The sequence below is a fragment of the Protopterus annectens genome, chromosome 13.part0 (genome assembly GCF_019279795.1).
Source record: "Protopterus annectens isolate FY-2018-M chromosome 13.part0, PAN1.0, whole genome shotgun sequence".
In the NCBI taxonomy this organism is placed as follows: Eukaryota; Metazoa; Chordata; order Ceratodontiformes; family Protopteridae; genus Protopterus; species Protopterus annectens.
The window spans coordinates 618926959-618942541 of NC_056747.1; the positions used below are offsets into that span (position 1 = coordinate 618926959).

The window sequence follows — 15583 nt, forward strand, 5'->3', positions numbered from 1 at the left end:
CATGGCATGTCCAGCTTTCAGATGGTGACAGATATTAACATATGAACAGTGAGTATGGATGACTGCTGAATTGGGTCTTGCTGGGATGCCTTGTGGTTGGCACTGCAGTTGGCAGAACATGGCCCTGTCATCAACAGTACTGGCCATAGGCCACTGAGATACAACCCTCCATGCCTATATGCTGACCACTTCCACACAATATAGAACACACAACAACCTAACACACAGACCCCTGGATATTGTACACATGCAACAATCTATCCTGTAAATTGGGCCAGTTCAGGTAATCTGTACTCCACTGTTATTAAACCCACACATACATGTTACTGCACTTCTACATAGGATTGTGGGGGGGGGCGCACACCTTACAACTGTAAACATTTGCTATGACTGTACTGGTATTTCAAGTGCTCTGTTGGCTTCCATTTCATTTTGTATTCTGACCTATCATGCAGACTAGAGGCATATCAGTAGAGTACAGATCTTAGGTTTTGTTGACCTACATTTCAGTTTCAGACTTCTTATCCTTCAGAACTAACATACAGCTGCCAGACCTGTTGTAGACTGTCTGTGTAAGTCTGGAGGGGAGCTGTTCTCCATTGCCATCAATTGGAGGCCTTAGCACAGCCTTTCTTTATGGTCATCTACAACTGTCCTGCTGGCTGAGACTGTTGTTGGGTATGTGAGCCTCACTGACATGCATGTGTGTGTCCTATGGACACACATTTGGGCCACCACATGTACTGCAGTGGGATTTGTCACATTGTCTAGTACTGCCTACTTTGTTGACACCAGTATTTGTTATGGATTTCATGCTGCCCATATAGGTGTCCACTATCTGCTGCCATCCCATTCAGCCACCCAATTCCCTTGCATGCTCACATCCATGCCATAGATACAACTAGCAGAACATACTACTTCATTCAGCAATTGATAGGAAGAGTGACTTACCTTGTGGCTGTGCCAGTATTGAGGATGGTGCTGGAGGGCTGACTATGTCAGATGCACATATTACACTCCCTATACACGATAAAGCACAGGTAGTGTCATGTTTGGCATCCCTTTTACTGTATGTGCGAGTCAGGGAGAGGTGTCATTCCCTGGGTCCCTACCGTGTCAGTGTACGTGCTATGCACTGCCTTTTTGCCAAAGCCTGAGCATACTGGGCATGCCTTCTTCTGCCTACATGGGCAGACTCAGGTTGTTCCTTCTCTGAGTCCTTCTGTGCCTGTGCTGGCCTTGGCAGTGGTGGAGGGCTGTGTGGCCCTGCCCCATGATGTTCCTGCTGCAGCTGTTTCCACAGGATCATATTGTGTAGCATGACACATACAATGAAAATTTGTGTACACATAGTTGGAGAGTACTGCAAGGCTCCACTGGATATATCCAGGCATGGGAACCGTGACTTCAACATCCCAAACACATGCTCTATTATGATTCTGGTTTGTGCATTTGCTTCATTATGGAGTTCTTGTTCAGGTGTGTGTGCATTTCTGATGGGTGTCATCAGCCATGGCTCCAGTGCGTAACCAGCATCCCCCACTAGGTGGCCATATGGGATGTCCCCACTGGCAAATCTCTGGTAAAGCTGTGTCATATGCCAGATGTGGGAGTCGTGACAGCTTCCAGGGCTGCCAGCACACACATTCAAGATAATGCCCTGGGCATTGCACATGACCTGGCAGTTGATGGAGGGGAATCCATTGCAGTTTATGTAGACTCTACACTGCTCACTGGGTGGTGCTTTGATGTGTATGTGTGTGCAGTCTATAGCACCCACTACCTCAGGGTATTCTCCTATTTGGTGGTAGAGACACATATTGCTGGTCAACGCCTCATTTGAGTTGAGAAAATATATGTGCTCACCGGCATGTGCTGACATGGCATCCAGGAACTGGTGGAGTACCCTTGATGCTGATGCCTGTGAGATCTCCATGATATCCCCAGTTGGCCTTTGGAAGGTACCTGTGGCTAGTATTCTTAACCCTACACATACCTTGGTATCCACTGGGATGGGTTCCCCTCTGTTGGTTCTGTGTGTGAGGCGTGGCTGGCACAGCTCAACAATTTGCTGTAGGATGTCCCTGTCCACCCTAGAGCACTCCACTATCTCTAGCTCATGTAGCCCCTGGTAGGTTACCCTGGGTCTGTAAACACTTCTCCTTCTCCTCACTGTGGGTTGGTTGTCAGCATTCTCATCCTCACCACCCTTAGCCTCTTCCACATATTGATGTATGAGAACGACAGCAGCCCTTATCATTTTGTTAGTTTTGTCAGGCAAAATTTCCCTGTCTGTGTACACTGGTGGTGTAGAGTTTATGGGAAAAACCAGAGTGAAAGGTGTTTGCATAGTTTATAGTAGTGTGCTGGGCTGGGCTGGGCTGCTGCCTGTGTAATTGGCTGATTCTGATACATTTCACCTGCCAGTTATGCTGGTTCTCCTTGATTGCCTTCCTACTGCTGTTTTCCCTTCCCACTGCCTTCCCATTTAAGCCCCAAGGTGTGGCACGCATACCCAGTGCTCAGATGTCAACAGAGCTGCTATTTCCTGTTTGTTTGTTTTTTTTTTAAACCCGATGCGTGGCACGCACACCCGTTTAGGCAATGTAAACACTGCTAGGCAGCCTCTGACACCCCCCTTCCTTAGCTGTGCTTAGCTAAGGGCAAACACGGGCCACAGAGCTCCAATAAGCTTACAGGATGCATGACGCTCCTTATGAGGTCATCTACCTCTTATGCTTATACCATGGTGTTGCTGCACCTACACAGTTGGGTGCAAGCTAACACTGAGGTAAAATCTGTGATTCAGTATCAATCCCCTCATTTGCATAAAACTGACTGCTAATGCATGGTTACAAGACACTCAACCTCCCCCTTAGCAACCACTATTCCATGGTATTGTTGTCTTATGCATGCCATTGATTATTATGGCAGAATGCTGATTTGGGTTTAAAAGCTTATTTCCAACTTTTATCCTTATTTTTGGGCCGATCCCGTTTGCGCACCACTGCCCTACGTTTAAACAGCTGAAATCAGCCCAAAAAAATATATATTTTGTATAATTTTGCAACTGTTTCCCATGCCAATGGCCAAATATTTGGTGATTGGCATGCCTACTACATTGAATACATGCTTTCTTTTGAGCTGTCATACCTTCATTTTGTAATTTGCAGAAATGTATTCTGTTAGTGATTGAATACATTTCTGCAGGTTACACTATTCCTGCAGACGCCTGCCTGCTTCCTGGATCGTTAATTCACCTCATTTGCATGCTTTTCACCAGCAAATGGGGTAATTAGCATACAGGAGATGTGTCCATGCAAGAGTAGTGTAGGAACGCTCGTGCATGTCCCAGGAGCTCATTCCTGGTTTGCTCGTCGGCCATATTGCGTACAGCAGCTGTTGCACTATTCCTGCACGCCATGCAGAGCTTGCTGAATCCTGGGGGTGGTCATTCCTAACAGCTCCTTCTACAGTGTATATTACCCTTCCTTCCTATTTTTTGTTATATTTTTGCCCTATTGTCTCCTTTTAAGCTGATTTCTCTTTCTGATCCTTTCCCCAGAGTTTTACTTAATTTTTTATAAAGTAAAATTCACTTCCCTGTTTCCCTACCCCTTTTCATGCTCTCTCTTTTACTGTTGTTATATTTTAAAAAAAGTAAGTAGTATTAGTGTTTCTCTTTAGTAGTTAGAATAGAAAGTTTTCTTTCTAATTGTTGTTGTTGTTCCTGTTTTTGCCTTGTTAGTGTTGCTGTGGCTTACATTGTGGCAGACAAAGCACACAGGCTGGCTGACTTCACAAAATGTTCTAAATGCAGTCAAAGAATTCCACTATGTGATTCATACAGTATATATGTCTACTGCCTTGGTCCATCCCATCTTCAGGACTGTGACATTTGCCAATCATTTAACCATAGAGCTCTAGATGAGCGGAAGAATAAATTGATTTTGAAAGGTATGTTGCACTCTCCATTTGTGGAGGCCATTTCTGGCACAGACAAAAGGAAACAGGATTCTTCCTCTAAATCTGGACACTCCAGCCCAGCTTCCTCCCTATCCTCCAAGAGTTTGGACAAAGGAAGGAAAAGACCTTTGTTGGCTCCAAAAATTTTGATGGAGCCGTCTCTAAAACTTGTTAGACACTCGGTCCCAATGGGAGTTTCTTTAGATCCCACTACTTCGAGGACTCCTCCGTCAGATCCAAAAGCTTTGGATTCAAATCTCTCTGCATCTAAGGATCTATCTCTGTTTGATCCGAGGGGAAGTCCATTTAAGACAATTTTGCCCATGACTCGGTACTGCTCCTCCATAGATCCGGTACTATCCAGGGTCCCATCACTGTGCTTGGAAAGACCTAGGTCACCATCGGCTTCCTCAACTCACTCCACTAGAAGCCTTACAGAGGATGATGTGGAGAGGATGCTCAAGAAGATCCTCTGGGTGGAAGGTATTGCAAGGCTCCCTACAGCTCCTACCCCCAAGAGTCAGGAGTTCTGAAGTTCTTCATCCCTGCTTCATGCTCCCCCTCTGACCACCGTGGAAGTTTTGGAGTTGTCAGATCTGATTCATCCGGTTCTGTTGATACCAGTGCCAACCTCAGCTCTGACTCATACATTGAGTTCCTTGGCTCAGTCAGAGAGTCTGCCCCTTCAGATCATCAGTCCTCTACCTTGTAGACCTTGTCCCAAGTGTCTCAACCAGACCTTCCACAGGGAAAGTGGGTCCATAAGCTCCAGGCTACCCACCAGGGTTCCCCATCCTCTTCTGATACTTCCCTGGAACACCCCATGGAGGAGGTTTCTCAGAAGAGGATGTGCAAGAGGAAGCACTTGGACTCCATGGAGGATTCCATCACTGAAGACACTGACCTCAAGGAAGGTGAGGGTTCCCCTCAATCACCCCCTGACGATGTTTCCTTTGGAGATATCCTTGAGATCTTGAAGCAGATGGGTGGCTTGAAGTCCAGAAATCCTCATCTGAGGAGTCTGTGTACCTGGTGGCATTTGGATCCCATTCATATACCTCCTGGGTGTCCCCACCCACTGAAGAACTCATTGAATTCATTTTACAGTGGGTGTGGGAGGCTACAGATTCCATCAAACTAATCTGTTGGAGACCAAACAAAATTATTTCTGCACCGGAGAACAAAACATTCTGGTCGAAGGGTGTTCTGGTAAATGCTATAGTCATGGCAGTGGCCACAAAGAAAGAACTTGGGGAAGAAAGTTCTACTATCCACCCTCCTAATAGGAATTTGAGGACAATGGAAAGATGTTGGAAGTGTGTCTTCTCTTCAGCAACCTTCGCCTTGAGGTCCCATTTTACTAGCTATACAGATTACAGAGAGATCTGATCAAGGAGCTGTCTGATACCCCCTCAGGAAATGTGTCTGAAGAGGTTCAGGAATCAGTCACCTCTCAATTGGCCACCCTACATGCTATTACAACCTCCTCCATGAGGCTGATCTCACATGCAGCTGAAGGGACAAGTAGAGAGGTGGGTTCCAGTATCTCTATGAGGAGACACACCTGTATGCTTCTCTGTGACTTTGCAGAGCCTTTCAAGTCTTTGTTTGTCAATGTTGGATTTGATGTTACTTCCCTTTTTGGCCCAAAAGTCAAACAAACACTATCCAGGTGTGAGAAGGATGAAAATACCCTTTCTGTCATGGGTGTTCATTTTTCCACTCCTCACAAACTTTATTTGAAGAATCAGAGGGAGCAGTGGAAAGATGTGGTTCAGAAAATCACAAGGGCCTTTTCCTCACATACATGGAGAAAGTTCCCCCAGAGGCAGAGGGGGGAACAGTGATGGAAGATGCTACTCTCGTGGCAGAGGGGCTCAGCATCATCAAGCATCTAGAGATACCTTCTTTGGCAAACCCTTTCAATGCTCCTGAAAGGAGGCCCGATTGCTCTTCTTTGGAGGCAATTGGGGATTGACTATCCCTGCACCAGAGAACCTGGCTAAAAATAACAAATGATATCTGGGTGCAGAGGATCATATATAGAGGATACTTTATACCCTTTTTCCATGCACCTCCCCCAAAGCAAGAAACTCCCTGACTTTCCCCACAGTCAGTGGGAGCAAGCAACCATTCAGATACAAAGGCTGCTAGACAAAAGAGTCATCCAAGAAGTCCCCCCCAGACCAGAGAGGATCTGGAACTTACTCAAGGTTCTTTTTGGTACCAAAAAAAAAAAACAGGGGACTGGAAATCTAGTTTGGATCTCAGCAAATTGAACAAATCAGTTCAGCGGAGCAAGTTCCAGATGGTCATGGTTCAGTCCATTCTTCTGTTCTTGGAAAAGGATGACTGGATGTTCTTGACAGACCTTCAGGCTATGTACTTCCACATAAAGATGGACAGATGCTCCAGAAGGCAGTTAGGCTTCCATCTGGGAGCCAGTAACTCAATTCAAAGTACTGCCATTTGGCCTCACAACAGCCCCCAGCATGTTTACCAAATATATGGCAGTAGTGGCAGCGTACTTGAGGCAGCAAGGATTCCAGGTGTTTCCATACTTAGATGACTGGCTCATCTCCGACCTGTCCAGGCATCTACTCCTAGAAACAAAAGACATGGTTATTCAAATGTGTTCTTTTTTGGGGATTACAATAAACTATAAAAAGTGACATCTAGATCCTACTCAAGAACTAGAATTTATAGATGTGAGCCTAAACACTATCAGAATGATAGCTTGTCTTCCATCCTCAAGAGTGATAATCATAAGAGATTAGGTCTAGAAACTTCTACACCACTCAAGAGTATCTACTCAAACGGTACTACAAGCCTTAGGTTCAATGGCAACAGCGATCATATTAATTTCACTAGCCAGATTTCATATGAAAATCCTACACAATGGTTATTCGCAGTACAGTGGCCGATCCTTCACCAACCCATGTCAGCCCTGATAACTATCACAAAAACGTGCAAGCATGATCTTTCATGGTGGGTTCACTCAGATCAACTTATGCAAGGTCACCCATTTCTTCTCCCTCATTCGAAGCACTTCCCAGATAGGGCAAGGGGGTCATCTGAAATAATTAGTCCAAGGAACATGGTCTGCAGCGGAGGCCAACTCACACATAAATGTCCTAGAGAGATGACAGTGGTGTTAATAGCGTTGCAAGCATTTCAAAATACTGTTCCTCTGGGGATGATTGCAATTCAATCGGACAACATGTCAGTAGTATGGTACATCAACAAACAAGGGGGAGCCAGATCTTACTCCTTATGTCAAGAAGCGTTCAGAGTGTGGCAGTAGGTGATCTTATCCAACCACTTTTTGGTAGCAATTCACATTCTGGGAAAGTCAAACATGATAGCAGACAAGTTGAGCAGCTCCATTATCATGCTTCTTGAGTGCTCCCTCAATCAGAAGGTAGCAGAAACAATATTCCATGAGTGGAGTCAGCCTTGCTGTGACTTGTTTGCATCCTTCTCTGAACAACAAATGCAGCAGCTACTTTGCCCTGATTCCCCCAAAAGGGGGAGTCCCTTAGGGACTCTCTCACTCACAAAAGGCCTCCTGGTCTATTATATACCTTTCCTCCAACTCCATTGATCCCCAAATTTCTTCAAAAAGTGAACAGGTTGAATAGAGAAGTAATCCTCATTGCTCCATACCCGCCTTGATAAATCTGGTTTCCCTTTCTTTGGCCTTACCTACAGAAAAAGCCATGGATTCTGTCCCATCCAACAGGAATGCCTCATCCGAACATTCACACTGTCAAGCTGACAGCTTGGTATCTCCAGTTCCATTGATGGCCACACAACAATATACTCTGTTCTCCAGTGCATCATATTCTACTATCATCCCACAAGCTGTCTACAAGGAAATTGTATAACAGTAAATGGGGGAGATTTGTACAATGGGCACAACAAAACTATATAGATCACTTTTTGGCACCTATCCACACAGTTTTGGAATTTTTGGCACAGTTTTTCAATGGGGGAGCTGCTCACTCTACAAAGTACAGTTAACTGCAATTTCTAATTTCCATATTGGGTTTGACAGTTTCTCACTTGTGTCACATAAGTTCTGCAAGGCTTTCTTGAGAGGAAGTCTCTTGCTGAAGCCCCCCTATAAAGACCCCTCTTCATCCTGGGATCTAAATTTGGTTTTACGGAAAATTATACAGCCTCCTTTCAAATCAGCAGCAACCTGTTAGCTCAAGTTTTCTCTCTTGGGAAACAATTTTCTTGGTAGCCATCATGTCAGCGAGAAGAATATCAGAGATTCATGCTTTATCATCCCACCTACCATACTTAGTTTTTTGATAGACAGTTACCTTACATTCCAACCCATCCCTTCTGCCTAAGATAGTTTCAGAGAACACCATCAACCAGACAATTAATTTACTGGTTTTCTTCCCAAACTTTAGCAATAAAGGTGAATATTTATTGCATTTGTTAGATGTTCACAGACAATTGTGTTTTTATCTACACAGAATGAAAGATATAAGAAAAAAGTCAACTATTTCCTTCTAGGAGTCTAAACTGGGTCTTCTGGTATCCAAGGTCACCTTGGCCAAATGGATCGCAGACTGTACATCTTGTTTACAAGAGTCAAGACTTAGAACTGCTTAGAATTGTTTGAGCTCATTCCACTAGAGCACTATCTACTTCCTCAGCTTTTCAATCCAGGGCGTCCATGGATGATGTCTGTGTAGTTACCACCTGGGCTACCCCCCATACTTTTATTATTTATTACAAATTGGATTTGGTCTCCAGGGGTAGAGCCTCCTTTGGTTCGTGGGTTCTGAAGAATATCCTTCCATAAGGCCACCCAGGAATAAAGTAGATGGGGACTCTGTTCCATATTTTGAGGATAAAATGAAAATTGACAACATCAGGTAGGTTATGTCCTTATGGTAAGGTTCCATCTGTGTTGTCTATTTTCATTTTTTCCTCAACAACCTCCCCAACCTCCCTGTCCCTGTAGTGGACCAAATTGAACTAAAAATTTGTCAACTGACTAAAATTTTCTTTCCCTTTCTAAGGGAATTCTCTAACCCATTATTCTTTATACATATATATATATATATATATATATATATATATATATATATATATACTTACAGCAAACAAGATTTGAGGAGATTAGAAGAGATGCGTTATGGATAGGGCAGGGAGCTGTAGAGCTTTTTGGTTGACACAAGCTTTGGCAGGGGTCGAGTTGGATCAGAGGGATCAGATCCAAACCCATATGTTGAGGAAAAAATTTAAATTGACAACACAGATGGAACGTTATTTTTAGTACATAACTTTTTTTTTATACAAAGTTGAGTATTTGTGCTAACCAGAATATAATCGGAATTCTTCTGTCTAGTGCATTAAGGTAAGCTTCTACTTTGGAAGTTTTGTCAGAAATTAAAACTGATAAACTGTCATTTTGACTGAGAGTAAATTTTGAAATCATGTGAATTCATGCACCAAAGGTGCTTTGCCCTTATTATCAATTTATTTAATTCATACCAGACCCCACCTGTTACTAGCTAACTCCATAAATCTCTCTTCTCTCACCAGAGCCTTAATTATATAGTTAGCTTTTTACAGCCTTCCTAATAGGACTGCATACGCCAACTGGTATGCTGTGCCAAGACAGGGAACTGGGAGCGGGGTTACTTATTTCAGCCCAGATGTTCCAAGTATGCAATATTTCAAGGTAAAACTAACCGCATGTGCACTGTCACATACTTATAGGGCAAAAGTCCTGCCAAGGCCATCTCAAAAGTCTCCTGAGCTGTAGTTAATGCTGCCTCTTTCTATCCCACTCTGAGGGATAGCAGTGCAGTCAGCGGCTATATTCCTGATCTTCCCCAGAATTTTACACTTTTGCATTTACACTGTAACTGGTATTCTGCAGCAATCAGAAGTCACAAAAAATGTGGAACAATCCACAGTTAATGACATCCACTGTCCCATTCTGATGCACACCTTATATAACATTCTGGATTCATAGCATGTTCATCCCTTAACCTAACAGATGTCCATCATTTGAGAAATGCTGCAGTAGCTTTAGCTATATGGGTTATATCCTGCATAGGACACAATAGCCAGCAAGCTGTGAGAGCTTAAGCGCACTTTCCATACACCTAAACTGTTGGCAGTTCAAGCAAAGCTGAAGAAAATTAACAGGCAGATAAGTTCTCTTCAGGGAAAAAAAATCCACATTAATATTTTCATCAGAAATGTAACGTTTCAGTAAAACTAATTAATTTAAGCTAGGAAAAGTGTTTTAATGACTGTCATGATTTTAAGTCACTTCCTTTTTTTTTTCCTCGAAACATCTTTATTAAATTTTCACATATGACAAAGACAATCTTACATTTATATAAATGAAAAATATACAAAACAATACCACTTTAGTTGCAGAAGTTTACATCATGGACACCACTGAAACAACTGTAGTTGCAAACATTATACATCACTTATAAACCATCCAGTCATTGTCAGTTAAGCATTATATGGCTCATTCAAATCCTGCCTCTTAAACCTTGTTCCTGCCATGGGCTCCGGAACCATAGAGCAAGGGGGAGGGAGTGCCCCCCCAACTTTTACAGCTCAGCTACAAGACTTGTGTCTTAATGAAGCTGCAAGACCTGTCTCTTAATGAAGCGATGTAGTCAATTGAGGATCCATGCATGCAGTGTGCATTGCACACTAACGTGGATTTAAACACAAGCATGCAGAAGTTAACTGTGTGTTTTTTCATGTTCAAAGTTAAGGAGAAGGGAATTATTCTGTTTCACCGAGTGCTGATCTTTGCTGCCACTGCCAGAGCAGTAAGAATGGAGCCATTGGACAAGGGGGAGGGAGCAGCCCCCACACTTTTTGTTTGTCTAGTCCTGTGGGCGGGAACCTTTTGTCTTGTTTAGTTAGTTCCCTGCACTTTTTTTTAGTCCTCGTGGGCACTTTTTGTCTTGTCCCCAGCTCTTTCACTTTTTATCTTGTCTAGTCCCCTGCACTTTTTGTGCAGTCCTCGCTTTTGTCTAGTCCCTGTGGGCAAAGAAAAAAAGGACCGGAAGCCATGCATGCGTATTTATGCTAAACACAACTTAGGAGCAAAATTCCATTGCCTGCTTACCTGAAGAATGTTTCATGCAGGCAAAGGCAAGATGTTTTGAATATATGCTGCTGCTTCAGGGATTATGCTTCTGGTCAGACACAGTTTTCAGGTAAGGATAAATGCAGCTGCTTCAGGGATCATCATCTTTTATGCTGCTGCAGGGATCATTGTCTTGTATGGTGCTGCAGGGATCATTGTCTGTTAATGCTACTGCAGGGATTGTTGTCTTGTATGCTACTGCTGGGGGGATTGTCTTGTATGCCGCTGCAGGCATCATTGTCTTGTATGGTGCTGCAGGGATCATTGTCTTTTATGCTACTGAAGGGATCATTGTTTTGTATGCTGCTGCAGGGATTGTTGTCTTGTATGGTGCTGCTGGGGAGATTGTCTTGTATGCTTCTGCTGGGCAGATTGCCATGAAGACTTCAGTGTACCTGTTACAGACGTGATTCCAGAAGACATATTGAAAGGTATACTGAGTTCTTAAGTATTCAGTGTATGATAATTAGGCAGTATTCAATGTCTTCAAATAAAGTTTATACTGACTATTTTTGAAAATTCAGCTACTTTATTTATGAAACTGGCAATCTTTGGATGAGGGACTCAGACTTAGCTGCAGCATTAGAAATCTTTGCACTTCAAAAATGTCTTGTCTGACACTTGAAACTCCTTTTCTTTTGCTGGACAGGAGTTCAAAAGTATTTGCACTGACAGATTTACAACACAAAACTGAATGTAGATCTAATGAGTTGTGTACCATTGAATCTTATTTTGAACCAAACTGCAGGCATACTTACTAAAGAAACAAAACGCTGTCTTAGAAATGGAACAGTTTAACTGAATACTACCTTGCTCTGTCTCTGGGTTTTGTAAAGAAATATTTTATGCCTTAGTTCTCCTGTGAGCTGATAAACTGAAGTAAGACGTTTTATATGTATGCAAGCTATACTTGCTAGTGCTGGACATCGTGTTTAACTTATTTTTTATTTTTATTTTTTTATTATTACTATTTCTGGGATGCCTGAATGAAGCAGGTATTCACGCAACAGTTTCTGTAGAGGTATTTGAAGATTTTCACAGTTTTGTAATTGCTTCTTCAAAAGTATCTTACACTTTGGAGGTGAGGGAACTTTTCAGTCTTGATATTTATGTCATGATGAGTGGCCAAAATCCTTGTCCATATGCCGCAATGTTTGAGAATATATTGTCTCTTCTCATTCTTGAACTTTTTCAAAAAAGTGTTTGCTCCAACATACTACTGTTGACAAAGGCACTTTTTATTTGAAGGAAAGAGATTTCATAATGTCTGACCTTGGTGACTGATTAGGCTGTGTAGGCATTGAACAAAGGAACTTACAAGCACTTTGCAAACTATGTGTGTATGTAGAAGTTGGCTTTCTGCAAACTACATAGAAAAAATGGGAACTGTGGGGAAAGTATATGCAGAGCAGGAATGAGGTTTAAGCGGCAGAATTTGAATGAGCTATACAATACTTAAATGCCAGTAACTAGAATGTTTATAAGTGATTAGAAATGTTTACAAATACAGTTGTTTCAATGGTGTCTGTGATGTAAATTGTTTACAACTAAAATGATTTCATTTTGTATGTTTTTCATTTATATAAATGTAAGATTGCCTTTGTCACATGTGGAAATTTAATAAGAATGTTGGGGAAAAAACTGCACAAGAAGAAAAAGAGAAGAGGGGAGAAAAATGAAAACACCTGTTTACAATCCCCATTACACCCAAAAATACCATGCAAGGAAAACCATGCAACACAGATACAGTACTATTAAGAAAAGAAAGTGTTTTCTTTACTTACAGCTAGCATTCTCCCCTCACGTCCCCTCCCCAAAGCATTTTTCAAACATTAATGACATGAAGTAGGGCATATACTTTAGTCCCCACTCAGCAAACAGACGTTGAAGAAGTCCAATATTTCCAGATTTATTTGTGCTGTCATTTTTCATAAATATAATTATTGCATTGTAATCTCACATTGTTACTGATTTTATTACTGTTCTTCTCCATCACTCAAATTCTGTCTCTGCTTTCTTTCCAAAGTGCTCTCGATTCTTCTAGTCAACGCTTGTGCTTCCTACGTTCTCTCCAACATTTTTCATTGAAATACTGGAAAAGGTTTCACAGGTACAGTCTCTCTGTGGTCTTCATTAACAGAGAAACAAGAAGCCAAATCTCCTTCTGTTTCACAGCTCAGGTTTTGTTCGACAAACTTGTGTATTTCCTCCTTAGCATGCACTTCATCAAAAAATGACTGTCCCTCCAGGGAAGAATACCTTGGAGACAGCTGGATATAGCAGTTTGAATCTCACACCTGCTTCTCAACATTCTCTGAATAGAGGAATGAATTTACTTCTCTTTTGCCTGGTGTACAATGAATAATCATTCTCCACAAACACTCTGCTGTCTCCTACTTTTAGTATTTTGTCCTTCTGTCACAGTTTTGACAAAATCAACTATTTCTGCTGGTAGGATTGCATTACTATTAAAGGTCCAGGTTGCTTTCTTATAGCTAGATTTGGAGCAGACACACAATGTGCCCATTCAAGTAATAAGTCTTGCTGTGGAATACCAGTCCAGTTGCTTATTGGTGCTTTCGTAAATGTAATGCAGTCTGTTCCTTTCAGCTTCTCTGGTATAGCTGAAAATTTCAAGTGTTCCCTATGTGCTGTGTCCCCTAATTCTATTTTTTAAACATATCTTCCTGAGTAGTCTCATATTCAGCAAACCTTTTATTCATTTTGACCTCTGATTTTTTTGCAGCTTTATTCTCTCATCTGAATATCTGTTTAACGGTTCTTCCATTTGTTCCAGCCTTATCTTGTTTGTGTTGATATACTCTATCAGTGTTTTGTTTATTTTAACCAGGTCTGTATACAGTTGTCTTATATCATCCTGTAGGTTATTAGAAGTCATGCCTGAAGGTTGCATTACTTTTTGCTGAACAGCTGCAGAACTCTCCCTAGTAAGTGTTTCTTCCTCACTTTTTTTAGCTGAATTTTCTAGGTCTTCTGTACTTCTTTATTCCTGGCATCTAGGCAGTGTACTTACTAGCCAGTTACTGAAATTCCCCCATAAACACAGGTCTACTGGCCTTCTCTGATGAGTTTCTGTTTTCACACTGGGAGAGCTAGAAACAAGCTGATCTGATTTTATCCATGTCACTATTCATCACTGTTGGGTCATAGGATCTGACATTGGATCCGAGCCAGCAACTTTCCAGACAGCTTCTAGGCTCGAGCTCCTCCCACTCCCATGATCCCTTGCTGCCCTCTAATCCCTCAGATCTTGTTTTCCGTGCTCAGCTTCAGATGCAGATTCTCTGGCTCGAGTCTCCAGTGGGGATAAGTAGCATTATTTTTCAAATTCTCCCTTTCTAGGGGTTCGTGTTTAGTGTTAGTGTTTGCTAGGTTATATTGTTGGTAGTTTTTAGTCCCTCCCCTCCTGTTTCACTCAGTTGTTGTTGCTATGTGTTTTGGCACCATTTTTTGTTGTGGCTTCTTTTTCTAGTAGTTTTATAGTTTGATAGTAGTTTTATAGTTTGTATTTTATAGTGTGACTAGTTGTTCTTCTGGTTTTGATCATAACTTTTCCTCCTGGATTCCAGGTTTAGCTTGCCCATTAGGCTTTGGTGTTTTTCGTACCCACCATGTCTGACAAGCCTGTTGGGTTCAAAAGGTGCTCCTCATGTGGTCAGAAGATGCCTGTGTCCAGTTCGTATGAGGAGTGCCTTTATTGTTTGGGTGCTGACCATCTGGAGATTGAATGCAACATCTGTGTCACGTTCAACCCCAGGGCTCTGATCGAGCACTGAAACAAACTTCCCTTGAAGGGTTTAGGCCAAGGGAGTCAGTTGGCCCAGTCCTCAGCCAAGTCTGGACCCTCTGATCATAAGAGGAACGCCCCCTCTCTTCCCGGATTGTCGTCGTCTAAGAAGGCCAGGTTGTTGGATCCCAGTTCCTCGGATCTGACTCCATCCTTGGCCTAGTCAGATCTAATGCCCTTGGATCCTAGGCTCTGCAACTCTCCCTCCAGATTCAGGTCTTCAGCTCAGAGGCCCTCAGATCCGAGGTCACAGGAATCCACTCCCGGATCTGAAGTCCTCCAGATTGAGGCCTTTGGATCCAGCCAGGTCTAGGCCAGCCACGGATCTGGCTTCCTCAGATCCTAGTCATGTGGGATCCAAGTGTTCATATCCTCATTTGCCTTTGAATCCAAAGTAGTCATTTCTGGGATTGGGGTTGGATCCCACAATTATTATTGAGGACTCCCCATTGGGTTCTGGCTTAGGGCAATCCCCTTCTGCTTCCAAGCACAGAAGTCAATTTTCAGTCAGGCAGGGGAGGTCTGTGGGCTCCAGACATCCTTCCCCTGCTAGGTCCTCCACCTCGTCTAGGTTCTCTAGAAGCTTGCTCCTGACCAATATGGGCAGGATGATTTGGTCCTTTCTCAAGGCTCAGATTGAATTGGGGTTTCTTGCATCC

The 15583-nt window shown here is 42.7% G+C and overlaps 1 protein-coding gene and 1 long non-coding RNA gene across 2 annotated transcripts in view; one reads left to right on the plus strand and one right to left on the minus strand.

Moving 5' to 3' along the window:
• Window positions 1–15583, minus strand: part of LOC122787525 (pinopsin-like) — a 150353-nt gene that overhangs the window by 28856 nt on the left and 105914 nt on the right. The gene's annotated exons all lie outside the window — the stretch shown is intronic.
• LOC122787526 overlaps window positions 10725–15583 on the plus strand; it is a 131878-nt gene continuing 127019 nt past the window's right edge. Inside the window, exon 1 of the long non-coding RNA XR_006362578.1 lies at window positions 10725–11186. This is a non-coding gene — a long non-coding RNA (uncharacterized LOC122787526). The remainder of the gene's footprint in view (window positions 11187–15583) is intronic.